Genomic DNA, 14,481 nt, shown 5'->3' with positions numbered 1-14,481 from the left:
TTCCGAGGTTGGTAAAATGAGTTCCCAGCTTGCTGGGGGGAAAGTGTAAATGACTGGGGAAGGCAATGGCAAACCACCCTGTAAAAAGTCTGCCATGAAAACGTTGTGAAAGCAACGTCACCCCAGAGTCGAAAATGACTGGTGCTTGGACTGTCTTTACCTTTTTAACCCTACAAGCTCCTGAGGCACCGGTTGCATGGCTGTATCTGGGCTGTCTTCCAGAATGTCTTATCAAGTTCAAGTACAATGACTTCATGTCTGCTTCCCCACCTCCCCCAGTTTAATACTGGGTTTGATGCATGAGGAGGCTGTTTGCATAGGGATTAAAGCTCTTTATTAGTGATACTGCATGTTTATTAAGTGACTACAAACTACTTCCAAGCCCTCAGAACATGTGACAATATATCCAGTTGGGGCAGGGGAAACCCGGCCTCGTGAAGCAGAGACCACCCTGTGATTGCACCCTTTTTTGAATCCTGTATTAGAATATGCAACCTCATTGGCAGATCCTAGGATCTTCTGATACTGCCTCCCGATTGGCCAGTTTGAATTATGCAATCAATCGGGATGCAGATCTTTGGATCCCCTCAGTCTGTTGTGTTCCACCTTAAGCTCAAGACACACTATTCAACATGTCCAGGCATGCCTTCACATACATAACACCGCCCCCCATCACTGTGGTTTAAAAAATTCGTTAATCCTGCTATGTACTTAGCAGTGGATGTTAGTGAAAAACCTGATCTGTCTTAAACTTGGAAGTGTGTCCTTACTCTTTTTCTGTCTTGATGGTCTCAAGAGGCAGGAAAGGTAAAGAAGGAGGTGAACAGTATTAGGGGTGAGAAATAGCTATGACAGGGGTGTCAAACATCTGACCTGGGGGCTGAAGCAGGCCCCAGGAAGGCTCCTATCAGGCCCAAGCAACCGGCTGTCATCTGCTTTCTTCTCCCTCTCTCTTGCTTCCTTCTGTGTAACAGCTTGCTTTGCAAGGCTTGCTTAATCACACAAGAGCTACAGAGCAAAACCTCGGTTTTCTCTATTGGCTGAGGTTCCTCTCTTGGGGAGGAAGGGCGGGGGGAGGAAGAGCTTGCTTTGCCAGGCTATCACAATTGCACAGCAGAGCTACTGAGCCAAGCCTCTCTTTCTTCTCTTGGCTGAGGCTCCTCCCCCCCTCCTGGTCCCCTGGGGAAGGCAGGAAAGAGCCAGAGCTTCCTTTGCCCAGTTCCCTGGATACCGCAGGATAAATACAAAGAAAGCACCTTTAAGACCAACGAGTTCTATGTTTTAAGCATGTTTTTCTTAAAAAAATGTATATATATATTTAATTGTGTTTGTCTGCATCCTTTATAAAGTTTATCTCTGCTATCTAATCTTACATAGGTACACATATGGCCCAGCCCAACATGGCCTGGCCTGACAAGATCTCATTTATGTTAGATCCAGCCCTCATAACAAATGAGTTTGACACCCCTGAACAATGGCTTAAGTAACTTCTGGGCTGGCCCTAGGCCATCTGGCACCCTAGGCAAGGCTAACTTCTAGCACCCCCCCTCCCGCATTGATAACATCACCGAGTCACATGGGGGGGCACCAGTGTTGAGCCCCCAGAAGGCTGTTGCCCAGTGTTCCCTCTAAGCTGAGTTAGCGTGAGCTAGCTCACAGATTTTTAGCCTCCAGCTCACACATTTTTTGTCTTAGCTCAGGAAGGATGGCCCCAAAGCACACTCATTTATGCAGGAGCTCATATCATTAATGCCAGTGGCTCACCGCTTGAAGGCCCGTAGCTCACAAAGTAGAATCTTTGCCCACAAGACTCTGCACCTTAGAGGGAACATTGCTGGTGTCCTAAGCAGTCGCCTCGTTCGCCTAGTGGCAGGGCCCACCGTGACTGCAGTTAGGCTTGCCAACCTCCAGGTGGGGTCTGATGAGTTTCTGGAATTATAACTGATCTCCTCACAACAGAGATCAGTTCCTCTGGAGAAACTGCTGCTTTGGAGGATGAACTCTGTGGTGTTCTACCAGGGGTGGCCAAACTGTGGCTCAGGAGCCACATGTGGTTCTTTCACACATACTGTGTGGCACTCGAAGCCCCACCCCATCAGCAGCTTGGAGAAGATATTTGTTTCTTTAAATCGCGTCTTTAAATCATTTCCCTTCCTTCCTTCCTGGACATTGGGGAGGAACGGTGGCTCAGTGGTAGAGCATCTGCTTGGGAAGCAGAAGGTCCCAGGTTCAATCCCTGGCATCTCCAAAAAAGGGTCCAGGCAAATAGGTGTGAAAAACCTCAGCTTGAGACCCTGGAGAGCCGCTGCCAGTCTGAGAAGACAATACTGACTTTGATGGACCTGGGGTCTGATTCAGTATAAGGCAGCTTCATATGTTCCTTCCTTCCTTCCTTCCTTCCTTCCTTCCTTCCTTCCTTCCTTCCTTCCTTCCTTCCTTCCTTCCTTCCTTCCTTCCTTCCTTCCTTCCTTCCTTCCTGTCCTCAAACATCTGATGTTTATTCTATGGGGCTCAGTCTTACTTCAAGCAAGTTTGGCCACCCCTGTGTTATATATACTGTCCTGAGATCTGTCCCCCTCCCCAAACTCTGGTGTCCCCAGACACCGCTCTCTAAATGTCCAGGAATTTCCTAGCCCAGAGTTGGAAACCCTAGACTGCTTAAAGACAGGCTAAAATGATAAAAATCCAGTAAGTCTGGAATGTGATAGTGAACCGGTTTTCCTGAATGGCCATTGATTGATTCAGAAATCTGGGACTGTTTGGTTGGTCCCCCCCCCCCCCCCCCCCAAATCCCATGTCAGAAATGCGATATGGAAACCAGAGTGCAACTCGCAGCTTGAAAGATGAAGTCCTGAGATAACATTATTACAACCATAATACCAGTTATACTAAATCTAATTCCTCCCTTTACTAATTAATTTTGCGCTTGCAGAGTTTTCCAATTACCTTATACAGGATAAGAGGCCAGACATTTCCATGATCCAGCCCTGCAGATCAAGGGTGGCCAGACTTTCTCAACATAAGAGCCACACAGAATAAATGTCAACTGTTTGAGAGCCTCAAGACATGAACATCAGATGTCTGAGAGCTGGGAGGAAGGGAGGGTGGAAGGAAGGAAGGAAGGGAGGAAATAGATGGGGAAGGTAGAAAGAAAACAACTTTAACTTTAAATGCACTTTCCAAACCACTGGCTGGTTTGGCTCGGAGAAGTGATTTAAAGAGATAAATGCCTTTCCGAAGCTGGCCGATGACATGGTGGGGGTTTTGAGAGGCACACAATATGTGTGAAAGAGCTGCATGTAGCTCCTGAGTTTGGCCACCCCTGGGATAAATTCTTCCTTTGCTGCTAACCTCCGTAGAACGATTTGCATCTATTGGGCTAAAACAGGGGTTCGCCGCCCAAACCTTTTCAAGCCTGTGGGCACCTTCTGGAATTCCAACCCAGGGCAGTGGGCACAACCACAAAATGTCAAAGTATTTTATTGTTGCAGCCGTAGGCCGTAACAACCCAACGAGACCCCCAAAGTATACAGTTTGCTTCTAACCATAAAAAAACCCCCAGAGAAATACAAAGCGAAATACTGAACGACGAACAAGATTAAAAACATATATGATAAAACAGAATGGCAAAGTAAGACTGTAACTTGGCCCACATTTTTGTATGGATAGCTGTAATTTTTTTTTAAAGGTAAAGGTAGTCCCCTGTGCAAGCAGCAGTCGTTTCCGACTCTGGGGAGATGTCGCATTACAACGTTTCCACGGCAGACTTTTTTACAGGGTGAACATATTAATGAACATATGAAGCTGCCTTATACTGAATCAGACCTTCGGTCCATCAAAGTCAGTATTGTCTGGCAGCGGCTCTCCAAGGACTCAAGCTGAGGTTTTTCACGCCTATTTGCCTGGACCCTTTTTTAGTGGAGATGCCAGGGATTGAACCGGGGACCTTCTGCTTCCCAAGCAGATGCTCTGCCACTGAGCCACCGTCCCTCCCCTGGTTTGCCATTGCCTTCCCCAGTCCTCTACACTCCCCCCCCCCCAGCAAGCTGGGTACTCATTTGACCGACCTCAGAAGGATGGAAGGCTGAGTCCATTATCTTCTTCCTTATTTTTATTGCTAAAAAGATGAAAGTAGCCGCCTTAAGGGGGACATCTGGAATGTCATTGGCAAATAAAAATTTTATGCGTTCCTCTTCTGATCTAAATTTTGAGAGAAATTGATTCTGCAATTTATTTTGAATGGGCCCGTAGAATGGACAGAAGAGAATACAGTGCACAATATAAATAAAATGTTGAAAAAAAATGTTGACAATGTCTTCTATCTGATTGGTACCACAGAAGCAAAGACGCGAAATGGCTGCCATAGGAAGTCAGCTGCAAAATGTCAAGAGAGCAAGATTATATAGAACTCCTATGGTATCTCTCAGGGGTCATTTCATAGAAAAAGAGGTGTTGGAGCTCACTTGCACAACTTGCAAATGCCACACACCCCTGACATCACTGGAAGGTGGACTAAGTTATATCAGCTCAGCATCTACCTTAACATGCTTCTTGAATTATAATTGTCCTCATAAAACTTTACTCCCGTCATACTTTTTAAAAGTACTTTCTCCTGTGTGACCACAGTAGCATGATGAAGATTTCCATCTGTCTTTTTTATATATTTGGGATATTTTCCCATTTTTTTGTTGGGAAAAATATGAGAAAGTTTATCCAATCTTAGAGTTCAGCTAAATTCTCACAGGGGGTTTGAACAATGGTGCCCAGAAGCAAGTGTGGTGGTGGTGGTGGGGGGGGGGTTAGGAAAGAAAGCGCATTAAAATTTAGATGCTCTGGAGCTCCTCTCCTATGATCTACCCAAAATGAGGCCTGGTATCTCTCCAACATTTCAGGCAAAGGCTCTGTTTTAACAAGATGCCTTTTAATCAGCATAGCCAATCAGAAGCCCTGCTGGGCAAAAGTCTCACCTGGCCCTGCCTACTTTCTAAAAGCATTTGACAGGCATCGGGGAAAGGTAACTGTGGATGTCATGATGTAAATAGTTTGGCTGGCTGCTGTGCTGTTTGAAACAGGTGGCTGGACCAGATGGACAACTGGTCTGACCCAGCCAGGCCTTGCTCAACTTCTTATAGAACCAGAGGGGTAGAAGGGACCTTTAGGGTCATCTAGTTCAACCCCCTGCACAATGCAGGAAAGCCACAAGTACCTGCCCCTTACACACACGCACCCAGTGACCCTTGCTCCAAGCCCAGAAGATTACAAACAGCAACAACACCCCCTTTCTAGGATCTCTGGCTAAACTGGCCTGGAGAAAAATGGCTTCCTGACTCCAAAGTGGCGAACAGCATTTCCCCAGGTGTGTAAAAAAGGGCCACGAGAACTGAGTGAGCACTGATGTGCCGCCACCCTTCGTGTCTTCCTCATGATCTGCCTAAGTTCACAGAATCTTCATTGCTGTCAGATGGCCATCTAACCTGTTTAAAAACCTCCAAGGAAGGAGAGTGCACCACCTCCCGAGGAAGCCTGTTCCACTGAGGAAACTCACTAATCCCTCCCCCTAAATTCACAGGATCCTCATTGGTGTCAGATGGCCATCTAGCCTCTGTTGAAAAACCTCCAAGGAAGGAGAGCCCACCACCTCCCGAGGAAGCCTGTTCCACTGAGGAACCACTCTTAACGGTCAGGAAGTTCTTCCTAATGTTGAGGCAAAAACTTTTGATTTATTTTCAACCTGTTGACCTGCTGGTGCAACTGCTCCATTCCATGACCAAGACGGTGATCGTATTACCTCTCAGCAGAGGTGGAATTCCAGCAGGAGCTCCTTTGCATATTAGGCCACACACCATCTAGCCAATCCTCCAAGAGCTTACAAAAAAAAGCCTTGTAAGCTCTTTGAGGATTGGCTACATCAGGGGTGTGTGGCCTAATATGTAAAGAAGCTGCTAGAATTCCACCTCTGCCTCTCAGTTATCTTCTCGATGAGAGGTGGTATGATCAGCATCGTCAAGAGTCAGTTTGGTGTAGTGGTTAAGTGTGCGGACTTTTATCTGGGAGAACTGGATTTGATTTCCCACTCCTCCAATTGCAGCTGCTGATGTGACCTTGGGTCAGCCACAAGTTCTCTCAAGGCTGTTCTGCTCAAGAACAGTTGTGGGAGAGCTCTCTCAGCCGCACCAATTTCACAGGGTGTCTGTTGTGGGGAGGGAAAGGAGATTTGTAAGCCGCTCTGAGACTCTTTTGGCTAGTGAAGGGCAGGGTATAAATCCAATCTCCTCACACCTCCACTTGCAGCTGCTGGAATGGTCTTGGGTCAGCCCTAGCTCTCTCAGGAGTTGTCCTTGAAAGGGCAGCTGCTGTGAGAGCTCTCTCAGCCCCACCCACCTCACAGGGTGTCTGTTGTGGGGGAAGGAGATAAAAGAGGATTGTAAGCCGCTCTCAGTCTCTGATTCAGAGAGAAGGGTGGGGTATAAATCTGCAATTCTTCTTCTCCTCTTCTTGAAGGACTCTCATGTGGTTGAAATGGGTTCCACACAGAACGTAGCATCGTATTCCCCATTAAAAAAAATCTACCCCTCAGTTAAGATCTTACCATATGTCTACTTCTAGGATGTACATCCCATTCAACAATGGTTCCATTTATCCCGGGCAATTCCCCATTTCTTGCTTTGTCTTCATATAATTCATGCATTCATCCTGCTGTCTCACAGCCAGCTTGTTTCTCTTTGGCATTCATAAATCAACGCTTAATGACCATTTCTTGTTCCTTCTGGGGGACTCCAAGCTGCTGCTTGGTTGTGATTGGTTTCTGCTCGTGTGAGTACAAACGAACGATAATTTATACCAAATAACGAGCAGTAGTGATTCAAAGCGCAAAGCAGTGCTTCAAACGTTCACCCAACACTGGGGAAAGACCGGAAAGTTTATAACTCAACCTCAGACGCAGTAAGAGAAAGTAATTGTTCCAAAATAGTAACCCTAGCAGGCATTTTCTCCAGGGGAACTGAACTAATCTGGAGATCAATTGTAATAGAAGAAGAAGACGACTGCAGATTTATACCCCACCCTTCTCTCTGAATCAGGGACTCAAAGCGGTTTACAATCTGTATCTTCTCCCCCCGCAGCAGACACCCTGTGAGGTGAGTGGGGCTGAGAGGGCTCTCACAGCAGCTGCCCTTTCAAGGACAGAGCAGCCTACAATCGCCTTTCCCTTCCTCCTCCACAACAGATACCCTGTGAGGTGGGTGGGGCTGGAGAGGGCTCTCTCAGCAGCTGCCCTTTCAAGGACAGAGAGCGGCCTACAATCTCCTTTCCCTTCCTCCCCCACAACAGACACCCTGTGAGGTGGGTGGGGCTGGAGAGGGCTCTCACAGCAGCTGCCCTTTCAAGGACAGAGCGGCCTACAATCTCCTTTACCTTCCTCCCCCACAACAGACACCCTGTGAAGTGATTGGGGCTGAGAGGGCTCTCACAGCAGCTGCCCTTTCAAGGACAGAGCGGCCTACAATCGCCTTTCCCTTCCTCCTCCACAACAGAAACCCTGTGAGGTGGGTGGGGCTGGAGAGGGCTCTCACAGCAGCTGCCCTTTCAAGGACAGAGCGGCCTACAATCGCCTTTCCCTTCCTCCCCCACAACAGGCACCCTGTGAGGTGGTTGGGGCTGAAGAGGGCTCTCACAGCAGCTGCCCTTTCAAGGCCAAAGTCTGCCAGAGCTATGGCTGACGCAAGGCCATTCCAGCAGCTGCAAGTGGAGGAGTGGGGAATCAAACCTGGTTCTCCCAGATAAGAGTCGGCACACTTAACCACTATGTCTAGGTGCCACCTGGAAGTAGGCTAGGGTTGCCAGGTCTGTGTTGGAAAATACCTGGAGACTCAGGGGGTGGATTCAGGAGAGGGTGGGTTTTGGGGAGGGGAGGGTCCAAGGCTATAGAGTCCACTCTTCAAAACTGCTGTTTTCTCCAGGGGAGCTGATCTCTGCCAACTGGAGATCAGCTGTAAAAACGGGAGATCTCCAGGCGCCACCTGGAGTCTATGCAACAGAAAAAAGCCACACGGACAGAAAGTTTGAAAAAAAGCAACAGCTCCGTGTATAAAGTACCTCTTGTCCAATGATAAGTACCCACAAAATTTCTCAATAAAGATGCTTTCTCCAACGATTATAGAAATGTCAGTTTCTTTACTGATGTCAAACAGTTCATAAACACTTCAAAGAAATTCCGGATTAGCTCATTGTATGCAAAGGTAACTCAAATACATTTTCCAAGCACCATCAGCTTACAGGCATAACCGGTCTGAATTCCTGTTTCGCATTACTGCTTTATCCAAGCTGGAATTTCATACCACTATGTTGCTTCGCTCTTCACACTGAATTATAAACCTGCTTTCATTTTACCAACATTTACTAGTTCTTCCTTTTGCTTTTTTTTCAAGCCACTTGGAGACTGGAAACCCTAGACGGAAGGTTGGCATAGGGTTGCCAACTCCAGGTTGCAAAACTCCTGGAGATATGCGGATAGTACCTGAGGAGGATAGGGACCTTAGTGGGGTATAAAACCCACCTTCCAAAGCATCCATCCCACCCCCCCGGGGGAACTGTTCTCTGTAGACCAGCCCTTGAGATCACTTAGTCTGACCCTCGGCGATTACTGGGCCAAGCACCCTCCCCCTCTTGTGGGCATTGTGAAGGACTGCTTCTGAGGTATGTGGGTGCCTTTAAAGGTCTGCTGGGAGCAGCTGGAGGGAGGGAGGGAGGGCTGGCAGGGGTAGGGGGTGGGAGCAGCTACCACCAGTTCAATTTGCACGTGATTATCCCAGATGGTGTGGCCTAATATGCTAATGAGTGTGTGACCTAAAATGCTAATATTAAGGGATGTGATCTAATATGCCTTGACCTTGGCTGCCTAGGGGGTGTGTGTGCCAAATTAGGCTCTCCCTGCATGACTTCAAATAGAAAAGCAATTATTTCCATTCATTTTGCCAGCCTGAATCATTCTCCCTTGGCGGAGCACTGTTTTTTGATAATTTTGTATGACTCGCGAATGATGTTATATATATCCAAATGGCCCTTGGCAGAAAAAAAGGGTTCCCCACCCCTGCTGTAGACTAAAGATGAGCTGGAATTCTAGGGAACCCCCAAGCCTGGAGGCTGGCATTTCTAATTAGATGTGATATCATCCTAGGGTTGCCACCCTTCAACTGGCACCTGTTGATCTGGAGACCAAGTCCTATGAAGAAAGGTTGAAGGAGCTGGGCATATTTAGCCTGGAGAGGAGGCGGCTGAGAGGTGATAGGATCACCATCTTCAGGTACTTGAAGGGCTGCCATATAGAGGATGGTGAGGAATTGTTTTCTGTGGCCCCAGGAGGTAGGACCAGAACCAATGGGTTGAAATTAAATCACAACATTTTCTGGCGCAACATTAGGAAGTACTTCCTGACCATTCGAGCGGTTCCTCAGTGGAACAGGCTTCCTCCTTGGGAGGTGGTGGGCTCTCCTTCCTTGGAGGTTTTTAAACAGAGGCTAGGTGGCCACCTGATAGCAATGAGGATCCTGTGAATTTAGGGGGAGGTGTTTGTGAGTTTCCTGCATTGTGCAGGGGGTTGGATTAGATGACCCTGGAAGTCCCTTCCAACTCTATGGTTCTATGATCTACTGTTACAATTGATCTCCAGACTACAGAGATCGATTCTCCTGGAGAAAATGGCTGCTTTGGAAGGCAAAATCTTTGGCATTATATCCTATAATTCCCTCCCTTCCTCAGGTCCCATCCCCCAAATCTCCAGATATTTCCAAACCAGCAGCGACCCTAAGGCATCCTATCGTGAGCCATGGGTCTATGGCCATTGACAGGTATTAACAAGAATGTTGTGAGGGTCTGATGAACGGGGCAGGCTGAGGGACTCTTCTCACCTCCTTACACCTTTTCAGGATTGAAAGCAGAGGGGAGGGGTGCAGCTGTGTCAGCACATGAAAAAGAGTCGGAAGGAGGGATAACAGCTCCTCAACCTGCTGTGCTCCAAGTCTAATCAGGATCGGGTCCTTGTGGCATTTCCCAAACACTCTAAAAATGGTGGTGGTGGTAGCGTTGCCAAGTCTAACTCAGAAAATACCCGGGGACTTTGGGGGTTGAGCCAGGAGATTTTCCCGTTCCTTAAAATAAATAAAAATACAGCAGTACAGTTCCCCTGAATGCAGTCATCATTTCCTTGTTCCCCAGCAGCTGGCTGCACCTCTTTCCCCCCTCTCTCTTACACACACACAGAGCAGCAAAATAAACAGTTTGAAAGCACCAGTTTGTGGTCTCACTGGGGCAATTTACTCACCATGAGAGTTGTTGAATGCTGTATACTCAACCAAGTTCTTCAGACTAACACAGGGAAACCAGAGGTTCTACTTCACTCTTTACTCTTTTTTTTACTGTGCAAATAACTTCTGAAGGGACTGTAAAACAAACGGAAGGACTGGGCTGCTTTCCTTTCCTTTCTCGCAACAGCCTTGTTGTTCTGCAGGCTCACCCCACCCCCATTCAGCCTGGCTCTGGAGATTTAAAGGCACGCACACCTTCCAAAAACCAAGCTGTTCCTAAATGTATTCTAAGCCTTTGTAGAGGGCTTCTAGTGTCCTGGCCCCAGACCTCCTGATGGCACCTGGTTTTTTGGCCACTGTGTGACACAGAGTGTTGGACTGGATGGGCCATTGGCCTGATCCAACATGGCTTCTCTTATGTTCTTATGTGGTGGCAGCTACAGGCATAGCCAGCTTCAAGAGGGGATTGGATAAACATATGGAGCAGAGGTCCATCAGTGGTCCAACAGCATATTGTTGGAACTCTCTGTCTGGGGCAAGTGATGCTCTGTATTCTTGGTGCCTGGGAGGGACAACAGTGCAAGGACTTCTTGTGTCCTGGCCACACTGATGGACCTCCTAATGGCACTTGGTTTTTTGGCCACTGTGTGAGACAGAGTGTTGGATTGGATGGGGTATTGGCCTGATCCAACATGGCTTCTCTTATGTTCTTAAACCTGATACTGCGTGCTTTCGCCTTTGAATTCCCAGCTAGAATTAAAACAGATCGAGGATTCCAGCCTAAACGTGTTTAAGGTGTAATTCCCCCCCTCCTTTTCCATTTGTGATGTTTATCTAACTCCCTTCCAATTCCATTAATTTGCTTTTAAGTGTTTAAACAGAAACCGACAGCCTGATGGGCAAGTTCTTTGCGTTCTCCGGAAGGTATGAATTACTCTTTGGACGGATGACTCTTCATTGGCACATGTATTCCCCACCTCCTTTTTCCTTTTTCCTTAATAAGGTAATTTGTGTGTGGAAAGAGAGACCTGAATGCCACGGGGCTTTAGCTCCTGCTGTTCTTTATTCCCAAGAAGAAGTTGTTCTGGGTCTCTGATCCCATACTTGTTTACATTGGTTATTTATTATAATGTCTTGTGGCGGATTAAGATTTCAAACTAATAACAAGCCATGGGAGCTCCTAATCTCCTAAGCAACACAGATGTTGTTCTGAGCTTGTCAGCCGAATGAGAAAAAGGGGAAGGGCGTACCTACCACACAGAAATACAGGGAACACTGCTCTGACGCTTTCAGCAGGCAATGTGATAAAATAGGAAGATGTAGCCAGGATCTTACAGTAGGCCCTGTACGAAGAGCCCCATAAACTCTTGGAGGATTAGCTACATCAGGGGGCGAGGCCTAATATGCAAAGGAGTTCCTGCTACAAAAAAAAAGCCGTGGTCAGACATATATCACAAAATCCGTAGTGATAGCCATTCGTGGGAGGTAAGGTTGCCAAGTCCAATTCCAGAAATATCTCGGGACTTTGGGGGTGGAGCCAGGAGACATTGGGGTGGGGCCAGGAGCAAGGGTGTGACAAGCATAATTGAACTCCAAAGGGAGTTCTGGCCATCACACTTAAAAGGGACCGCACACCTTTTAAAATGCCTTCCTTCCATTGGAAATAATGAAGGATAGGGGCACCTTCTTTGGGGGCTCATAGAATTGGACCCCCTAGTTCAAAACTTGGAGGGTAGTTTGGGGAGAGGCACTGGATGCTATACTGAAAATGTGGTGCTTCTACCTCAAAAAACAGCCCACCCCCAGAGCCCCAGATACCCGCAGATCAATTCTTCATTATTTTCTATGGGAATAAGTCTCCACAGGGAACAATAGAGTTGCTAGCAAACATTCCCATCCCCCCCCCCTGCTTTCTGATGACCCTGAAGCGGGGGGGGGGGGGAGGGCCTCCAAACCGGGGGATCCCCTGCCCCCACCTGGGGATTAGCAACCCTAGTGGGAGGGGTGGGGTATAAATCAACAGAAATAATAAATAAAGTAATAGACAAGTCCATTCATGCTTTTTCCTCTCTTCACGATAAAACAGATCCCATTCCATCCATTGAAGAAGAGGATTCTGCTCTGGACAAAGTGAAAACTTTGGGGAGGGATGGTGGCCTAGAGGTAGAGCATCTGCTTGGTAAGTAGAAGGTCCCAGGTTCAATCCCCGACATCTCCAACCGAAAAGGGTCCAGGCAAATAGGTGTGAAAAACCTTAGCTTGAGACCCTGATGAGCCGCTGCCAGTCTGAGTAGACAATACTGACTTGGATGGACCGAGGGTCTGATTCAGTATAAGGCAGCTTCATATGATCAGGTGTACAGCCACAGAGCTAACAAGTCTTTCTGGAATATCTAGGACTCGGTTTTCTCAAGAAGCTTTATCCAAGCTATATTCTTACACCTCTTTGTGCTTCAAAGTTCCAAGCAGGGTGAAGTGTGAAGAGATGTAGGATCTATGAGAAATCTCTCTGTAAGGATTATAACTCCAGGGTCATCTAGTCAAACCCCATGCAAGGAATTCACAGATCCCTCACCCCCACACATACATCCCCTGTGACCCCTGCTCCATGCCCAAAAGATGGCAAAAACTCCAAGATCAAAGATTTCAGGTTTTCACGGCTGGTAACATCATTAGGGTTTGTAGAATCTTTTGGGCTCAAGTGCCGTGTTCTACTGGAGAAAGTTTTCCTTCCAGATGTTTCATTCTAAGCTGAGAACGAAACGTCTGGAAGGAAAACTTTCTCGAGTAGAACACGGCACTTGAGCCCGAAAGATTCTACAAACCCTAACTCCAAGATCCCTTGCCAAACTGGCCTGGAGAAAAATTTCTGACTGACCCCAAAAGTGTCAATCAGCATTTCCTTGGGCATGTAAGAAAGGGCCATGAGAACTAAGCACTGATGCAACCAATACTCCCTCTAAGCTGTGGAGTCTTGTGAGCAAAATTTTTACTTTGCGGCCAACTGGCATTAAAGCTGTGGGCTACTGAATAAAAACTAGTTTGCTCTGAGGCCATTTTTCCTGAGCTCAGACAAAAATGCGTGAGCCGGAGTCTAAAAGGACTGTGAGTTAGCTCATGGTAACTCAGCTTCGAGGGAACACTGGATGGAGCCCTACCTCTTCAAAGATTCCTGGGGGTTCAGGTTGATGGCAATGTTCCTTTTAAGCTTCAGAGTCTTGTGAGCCAAAAATTCTACTTTGTGAGCTACTGGCATTAAAGTCGTGAGCTGCTGCATAAATTATTGTGCTTTGGGGTCATCCTTCCTGAGCTAAGACAAAAAACGTGTGAGCAGGAGGCTAAAAATCTGTGAGCTAGCTCACGCTAACTCAGCTTAGAGGGAACACTGGTTGATGGAGGTTCTAGCAGGGGAGCGCAGCTATCGTATACCCTTGACCGAAGAATGGTACACTCCTCCTATCTGGGATGGTTGTCCTCTTCCACTGAGCACGCAACTTTGGGAGGGACACACACGGAGTGGTGAGGGAGGTATGGGACACCCACCTAGCCAGCCAAATCAGCCGAATCAACCCTGGCGATCAGTGGAGTGACAGATGTCGCAGCCAAATCACCCTTACATCCACTGGTTGACGGGCACTAAGACCTCTAGGGGCACCATTTAGGGACCCCTGATCTAAATTATGTTAAAAGTCAGCTGTTTAGAGGGTCTCAAACAATCCGCTAAAGAGGCGTGTCAAACAAGGACACTGTGCGGGTGCACACACCCGCACAAAGAGTTCTCATTAGATATTTGACAAGTTAGACCTTTCAGTCAGAATTCTACCTGCGTTGCACTCTGAACGGTTTAATGAGGTACAGTAGAATGCTAAAAAAGCACTTCCTAATTATGCCATTAACAGTAATGAAGCTCATCAAAAAGTGACGAAGACAGGCAGCTCATCACCCAAAAGTCTTTGCAGGTTAAATCCTTCCAATGCCATGATCTAGCGACCCTAAACTTCTAATAAGAGAGGTGATTAAAAGTTTTTGGTCCACGGCCCAAAGAGTCACATGACTGAGAGGTCTGTAATGTGATCTTCTTTATGCTTTACAGAGGTGAATACCTAATGTGCAGGGTTCTAGTTTGGAGTGGGGCCACGGGATACAGGAGGAAGGGTTTTGCCTTGGGTTGCCAACCTCC

This window comes from Heteronotia binoei, chromosome 2 (genome assembly GCF_032191835.1).
Source record: "Heteronotia binoei isolate CCM8104 ecotype False Entrance Well chromosome 2, APGP_CSIRO_Hbin_v1, whole genome shotgun sequence".
NCBI classification, from domain to species: domain Eukaryota; kingdom Metazoa; phylum Chordata; class Lepidosauria; order Squamata; family Gekkonidae; genus Heteronotia; species Heteronotia binoei.
This window is presented reverse-complemented; position numbering follows the sequence as displayed.